Below are 7,224 nucleotides of genomic sequence, written 5' to 3' on the forward strand. Positions count from 1 at the left end.
GACAAATCAGTCTGCAATCTTTGCATTTGTCATCTAAAGTGTAATCCTTGATATTAACCGTTTGTTTCTTTGTCTCTGAGTTACCGTGGTTGTTGGGGAGGTTCCTTCCTGGTCCAGCAAAAGGCGTGGCTGAGGGCTGAGGACTCTTAAATCCTGGAGCCAGCTCATCGGGCCGAACCATGTGCTGCCTTGTCATGGGGGGCATGTGGATTCAGTTAGTTTTGCTTTGTATTTAGTTGTAGTAGATGTCCATCTTGTGTGTTATTTGGTTTGGCTGTGCCACTACGTTGTGTGTCATAGTGACAGGTCAGTTTGTTCAGTTAACACCTTGTTTAGTTGTTGTTATATTGGGTATGGTTATGTTGCGTTGGCCTCTTTTATAGGCCTAATTATCAACATCTTGGTTTATAACGTTTTTGCATTGTTTGGGTTAATTAAAACCCAGGTTTTCCACTCCTGTTTCCTTGTTGCCTCACTGCTTGGTCCCTAACAAGCGGATACATTATAGTGTTACTGTAAAGTGTAGAATTTGAACACAGTGCTGTAAACATGTATTTCCAAATTTGGTGATTTTTAAAGTGAAGGATTACTTGTTCTTTTAGGGGTTGTTTATCTGAAAAAAAATTATACAACACTCAGGTAGAGCAGCGGTCCAGCAGTGTTCTGTCCAACTGCTCATTATTCAGCAAAGATTTGACTTGTGTACAGAAATTTAAAAGCTAGCAATGTGATTATGCCTTGAGTTCCTTTGTGACTTGTATTTTTGTCACACAAAAGACTATATGGTTTCTAACCCACAGTTTTGTCTGTGAATATCACAGCTAGACTGGAATCTGTGCTGCTACAGACACATTTTAGCTAACAGGCTAATACTGACAGACAGCTAATGCACTTGAGTGCGGCTGGATAGCAGCGTATCTGGTTACAGATTCATGCTGCACACCAAGCCGGGCACTGTGGGACTGATCAGCGTCTGGACTGTCTGTGTATTTAAAATGCTACAAGTAAAATGAGACAGCTCTTTCCGTTTTGGCTAACGTTAAATCACTCCTGCACACCTCTCCCCAAATTGTCTCCATGTGGACAAACAGAAAAAACACACAAAATCAACTCAAAGCAGAAGGCAGTTTTTAGAGTAATGACCTCATTCCTTTTCTTGCAGCCATTACTGTGACTTCAAAATTAATTTCAGGATGCTATCGATGTTAATATTCTACACGCAGGGTGGAAATATATTAATATTCCTCTTACAGAAAGTTAAGCCATTTGTTGAGAAAGTGTTCTGTTTGTTGAAGTCAAGGTTAACTTATAATGATTTTTGAGGGGAAAAAAAGGTTTTTCTCTTTTTTTTCTTTTGAGCTGTAAGTATTGTATTGCAGTTTGAGCTCGAAAGACCCTGAAAGAGGAGGACAGTTGGAGTTTCAAGGGGACACAAGGGCCAAATTCAATAGAGACACTGCATTGAAGAGTGTCCTTTGTGCAAATTAAGGAAGAAAAAGGAGGGAGGTAGGCAGGCAGGTGGGTAGGGTGCTTAATGTAGTATGACCAAACCTGGACGAAATATGATATTTCTTCATGATTTGTCCTTGCGCAAACAACTTAATGAACACGCAAGGACATAAGTAGTGTTAAGGTTTGATTGAGGATATTTTTTCAAATCAGAATCCAGACACTTATCCCATATAAATTCCAGCTGGGTTCAGCTTTTGAAAGAAATGGTATAACAGGTAAAAATAACGAGAAGCGGCACTCTAATTTCACATATCAAGTTTGCTCTTCATGATGAGTCGTATTTAGCTGGTAAAAATGGTGTCTTCTGTGGCTTTGCAGGGAGCTTTTGAATGAAAAGAAAAGAAATCAGGGTTATCTCAGCTTACACTTTTTTAACAGAAAGACTGAGTTTAAAAGATGGCGGGGATGGAACAAAAGGTGCTATCAAGTTGCATTATGGGAAGTGTAGGACCCAGGATTTTTTAGCTTGGGAGCAAAAGTCTGCATGTTTGCACACTGACCATCCTTTTTGGAACCTGTTTCTTGCCAGTCCTCCAATTCTATGGAAGTGCAATGCTGAAACCTTAAAAACGGGTGGCTACGTCCATTTCTTTTATACAGTCCCCTTATGATTGTGGATTGGTGTTTTCCTAATAACCAGTCGTCGGCCAAGTAAAGACACATCTTGCAGAGAGCACTTGAACTGGACAACAGCCAAGAGTTTCATTTTGGCCTTTCATCACGTTACTTATGAAGTTAACATTAATGCAAGTCTTTTATCAACCTAGCTGTCTGAAACTAACCCTAGACACTACATCCTCTTCTAGAGCTCTGCATTTTGTATTTACTTATGCTTCTCTGTGTGTGTGTGTGTGTGTGTGTGTGTGTGTGTTACGCATTACTCCCCTGTGGTGATGCAATCCAAGCCGATTTATTTATTTGCTCCTTAATTTGTCAAACAAGGTCAAACGACCTGGTGACATTCTATCGAGACTCCCTTAGCCATTGTTTACACCCCAGCCAGACACAGATTTCCTCACATGAGCACACAGACACACTGCCTTTTATCTCCCAAACATTTACAAAGCTGCCGGTGCCCCCCTGCCAGCCAAAACCCAGCATGCCCTTCTTATAAAGTCAATGAATTTCATGCAACAGCCGCTGCGGCATCTGACTATCGGGTAGGAAGGGTGTACAGTCCCATTCTAATAAACCTTAATCATCTCCCTGAAAAACATTCACAGCGAGACACTCGAATCCACGCGCATGTATGCCAAACCGTTTCCACATATCCATTCCAGAAATGCTCACATTTCAATTGTCCCCGCATCCCAGCCGCCTCCCAAGAATACACCTGTTCAGAATCACAGAGAGACATCGATAATGATATTGTAAAGGCGAACACACGTGTTCAGATTCAGAACACACACCCAGCGCACACAAACTTTGTTCAAAAGTAAACACCGCCGATCGCTCGCCATCTCCTGGGTTGCTCATTGCGGCTAAGTCTCTTCCTCTGTGGGGTCTCCAACTGTTACTGACGCAGAACTAATGCAGTTAGCCACGGAAGTCTGGCAGACAGAGCCCTGAACGTTGTGCTGTTCCGTACCTGTGTGCGCCCCCCCACCCCCACCCCCCCGTGTGCATCCCATCAATTTCCCTGGCACTAATGGCTAAGCATGTCTGCAAATGGCAACATGACACTGCATCGAAGAGGACATGATGAGAGATTTTTTCCTGAGATATGTGTGGTGAATCTTAGTTTAGTCACGACTGCGAGAATTCAGCTGGGATGATTTTTCATACTTATGTGGAAATGTATGATACATACAGGCCATAGACTGGGGGCCAGTGTTGTGCGCAGACTCTCTAAGGGGGCAAAAATAAAAAAGGCCACCTTTTTATCTGTGCAGGATTAGGTGAAGGGTAGTTGGGTTTTCCTTACCCAAAGGTCACACAAGAACAGCGCTTGAACTAACAAGAGGGGCACTTGGGCCAATGAAAAGAGCACTTTCAGGGTACTTAGCCTGACCACGCCAGGTGCCCCCCAGCCACCTGTGTGATAGGCAGGCAGAAATTAAGCATGAGGGCACATACACATGTCTAACAAATGAAGGTTTAAAAAAAAAAAGGCAATTTGGCACTTAGAGCGAAAGGGTGGCAATCCTCCATCCCCTGTGCACAACACTGCTGGACAACACAATCATGTTTACAGCAATTAGAAGGGCTCCCTTAAAAGGCCACTCCAGCAATTTAGTGCTAAAGTTGGGGGGACTCATGGGAGACAGTTTTGAAAAAGAATGGTCAAAATCAACTCAGCAGAGCCCAAGATACCTGTCTTTTAGTCTCTAGTATGGGTCCAACGTTCAAAAACCTTGGATCCCACATTTCCCATAATGCAATCAACGGTATCTCTCGTAAGAGCCTGTCTGGCTAACACCTTTTGAATTTCACCTTCCAGTTTGTAGCACAGGCCTTTTTGGGTACAAATGTGTATTCTCCAACAGTGAGATAACATAACATCACTACGACGTCATCAGGGTTATTTACTCAGACTTTAGCCGGCTCCTCCGCTGCCACACCGTTTTCACAGGATGAGTAGTACCCCACATGGCGACTAGATTGACCTTTGCATGTAAAACCGGTGGAATATAGATAGAAGATGACATAAAACGCAATCTCAGAGACAAAACAACAAAGAAAAAACAAGCTTTAGTTGTTACCATATTCAAAACCTGATAATTTAGTCCAAAGAGGCCTGCGTCAAATGAAAACACAAGAGGAAAAAGGTTTCTACAAATAGAACTGGGAAGGAGGAAGGTGTCAAAACAACCCAAGAGAAAACCCAGATAATAAAGGACCAGTTCATCACGAGGAAACAAAAACACAAAGCACTATTTATGTTTTACTTATTTATATATGTTCCATTTGTTGATTTGAATTTTTTTTCCAGTGAATAGAAGATTTTATTCTAGGTAATATTATTTAACTGCATGTCCTTCAAATGATAATCCATCCTTGCGTGCAGTGTTTCTATTCTCAATATGGATTAAACTGCTGAAAAAATGATAACAAAGACGTGTTTGCACTTTTCCTCACAAAGTACATTTAGGACACCATCAGTTCCAAACCAGAAAATCTTTCCATATTTGTATGTATTTATCTCAGCGTGTGATGGATTTTCAAAAAAACTGTGCTGGTGAGGCATTGGAGTTTAGAAATGAACAAAAAACCTAAACTCCTGACATGGAGTCATTGTTTTGAAGTGCCTGTGAGAGGCACAGGGTGCAGTGTAAAAGCAACTTGGATACATGGCCAGTTTGAAGGACAGGTATTTGAAAGAAAAAAGAAGAAAGGAATTCAAATTCAGAAAAGCTCCACATAACTGGATTTCAAGCATGCAAACCTTGCTGTCACAATCCCTCCATCTCAGAGGAAAAAAACTGCAGAACCCTCGTCATATAAGCCTCGGTGAGACGCTGAGGAGGCCCTGCCCCTTAGATTAAAAAACAAGAAGAGAGTCTGCAGCCATGCTAGCTGCTCCGTGAGACTGTACTTAGGCACAGCTGTGCTACATACTAACGCTAGCATGGAAACATGCTCACAATGACTGCTAAAATGCTGATGTTACCTGATAGGGTAAAAAAAAAAAAGGGTATAAAGTTTAACATCCAGTCTAGCGTGTTAGCGTACTAACATTGGCTAATTATTAAGGATGTAGCAAATGTAATCCAAATAGGTTATGAAAAGTACAGTAAGAGGATATGGAAATATATTTCATAGTTAATTATATGCCAATATTTGATGCTTTGAAGGCACAGTTGTATTGTCAATGAATATTTGGTTAGAAAATACAACATTTGCCTGATTTAATGTGACTTCCTGCACAAAGCACGCCCACTTCCGGCCCTCTATCCGAATACAGAGACAAACATCAGATACTGATCAGATAATGATGTCTCTGTACACCATAACGCACCTGCTGAGGACCGTGAATATCTGTACAAAACTACATAGCAATCCGTCCAACAGAGATAGTTCAGTCTGGTCCAAAGAGGTGAACCGACCGACGTTGCCGTCCCGAGAGCCAAACATTTTTTTTATTTCTCTCATTTATGGAACCTCAACAACTAAATCTATATGCCTGCCTGGTGTCACACACAAAAAGTTACAGAAGCTCTCACTCTCATACACCTTTTAATAGGAATTCATATTTGCAGTCTCACAATCTGTTCTGCTTTGGACATAAGTATTCATCACTGGCGCGCTTCCGTAGAGCATGCTAACAAATCACTTTGGAAGCGAGTTTTATTAATGACTTGGACTACGTGAGACGAAATGAGTGTTTCCACACTCTATTAGCATGTATGATAAATATACCTGTCGGAGTACTGCTGAAGACATTTCACATTAAATATCACCTAATGGTGTCACTAATGGAGGATGTGCACACAGAGTTGGATCCAACCTCATGTTACTGCTTACTACCAACCTACCTTTGTAAGATTTCATTTGGCATATCATGTCTTTGTATAGATAGATAGATGTCTTCATCAAATGTATTTCATAATTGCACTAGGCGCCCGTTTCAATGCCAAACGGTGCAAAAGCAAACAAACAAGCTAACTATATATTTTCTGGGCTGGCGTTTCAAAGACATAATCAATACATGAATTCAAAATGCACTCTATGCAAGAGTTTGCCTCATCATAAAGAAAACAGTGTGCCAATAACAATATCTGCCTACTGTTGTTTGTGCTCGCATGTCTCCTCAAACAAACAAAAAAAAAAAAAAGCTTTTGGCCAAATGCAGAGGGAAAAAAAGACACGCAAATTACAGCGCATCAATGTGCTGCCCAGAGGGATCCATAACGCAAGAGAAAACCAATAGCCTGATTTTGGAAAGCGAGATTGCCTCTATCCAGATAGTTTACAGTGCTAACAATCTAAGAATAGAGCATTTCAGTGAAGTGTCTATCATTACGTTGGCACACAGAAGAATGGCCACCCTCGGCTATCCTCGCTGCCATTGGCCGGTGACAGCCATTATCAAGATGGATCACTGTCATTGTCTTTTAATGGACAGGTGACCCATGTAACATGTGGGCGCATGTGTGTGTGTGTTTCTGTACAGTCTCAAAGGCGGGTTGAAACTCATCAAGGCTCATTGCGGTTCCCATGATTAGCAGAAGTTCCATGGCAATTCACAGAGCTCCATATAACACAAGCATTCTTTCTCTCAAATTAATTAGCTTAAATTAGATGTCAAAATGGTTAATTATTATGATGAATGTTTTATTGCAATAATAGTGAGAGGAATTAGAACAATGTTAAATCGGGGCGCGCACACTCAATGCAGAGTTGTCAGAGAGAGTAATGGGTATAATTCATTTAATGGGAACAAAAATACCCACAGATTTTAATAGCAAGGACAGAGAGAGTGTGTGTGTGTGTGTGTGTGTGTGTGTGTGTGTGTGTGTGTGAGAGAGAGAGAGAGAGAGAAAGAGAGAGAGAGTGAGAGAGAGAGAGAGAGAGAGAGAGAGAGGAATAATGAATGCATCCGAAAATGCAACCCATCTCCCTTTGTCGTATGGAGCTAAATGAGGAGAGGCTGGAGAGAGTCTCTCAGCTCGGCTGTATTTGCCTTGCTGAACACAGAAGCACACTTTGAATAGAAATGAAGACAAAGCCCTCTCATAGCAGAGCTATACACTGATAATAAATTACGTGAAA

This window comes from Enoplosus armatus, chromosome 2 (assembly GCF_043641665.1).
Source record: "Enoplosus armatus isolate fEnoArm2 chromosome 2, fEnoArm2.hap1, whole genome shotgun sequence".
NCBI classification, from domain to species: domain Eukaryota; kingdom Metazoa; phylum Chordata; class Actinopteri; order Centrarchiformes; family Enoplosidae; genus Enoplosus; species Enoplosus armatus.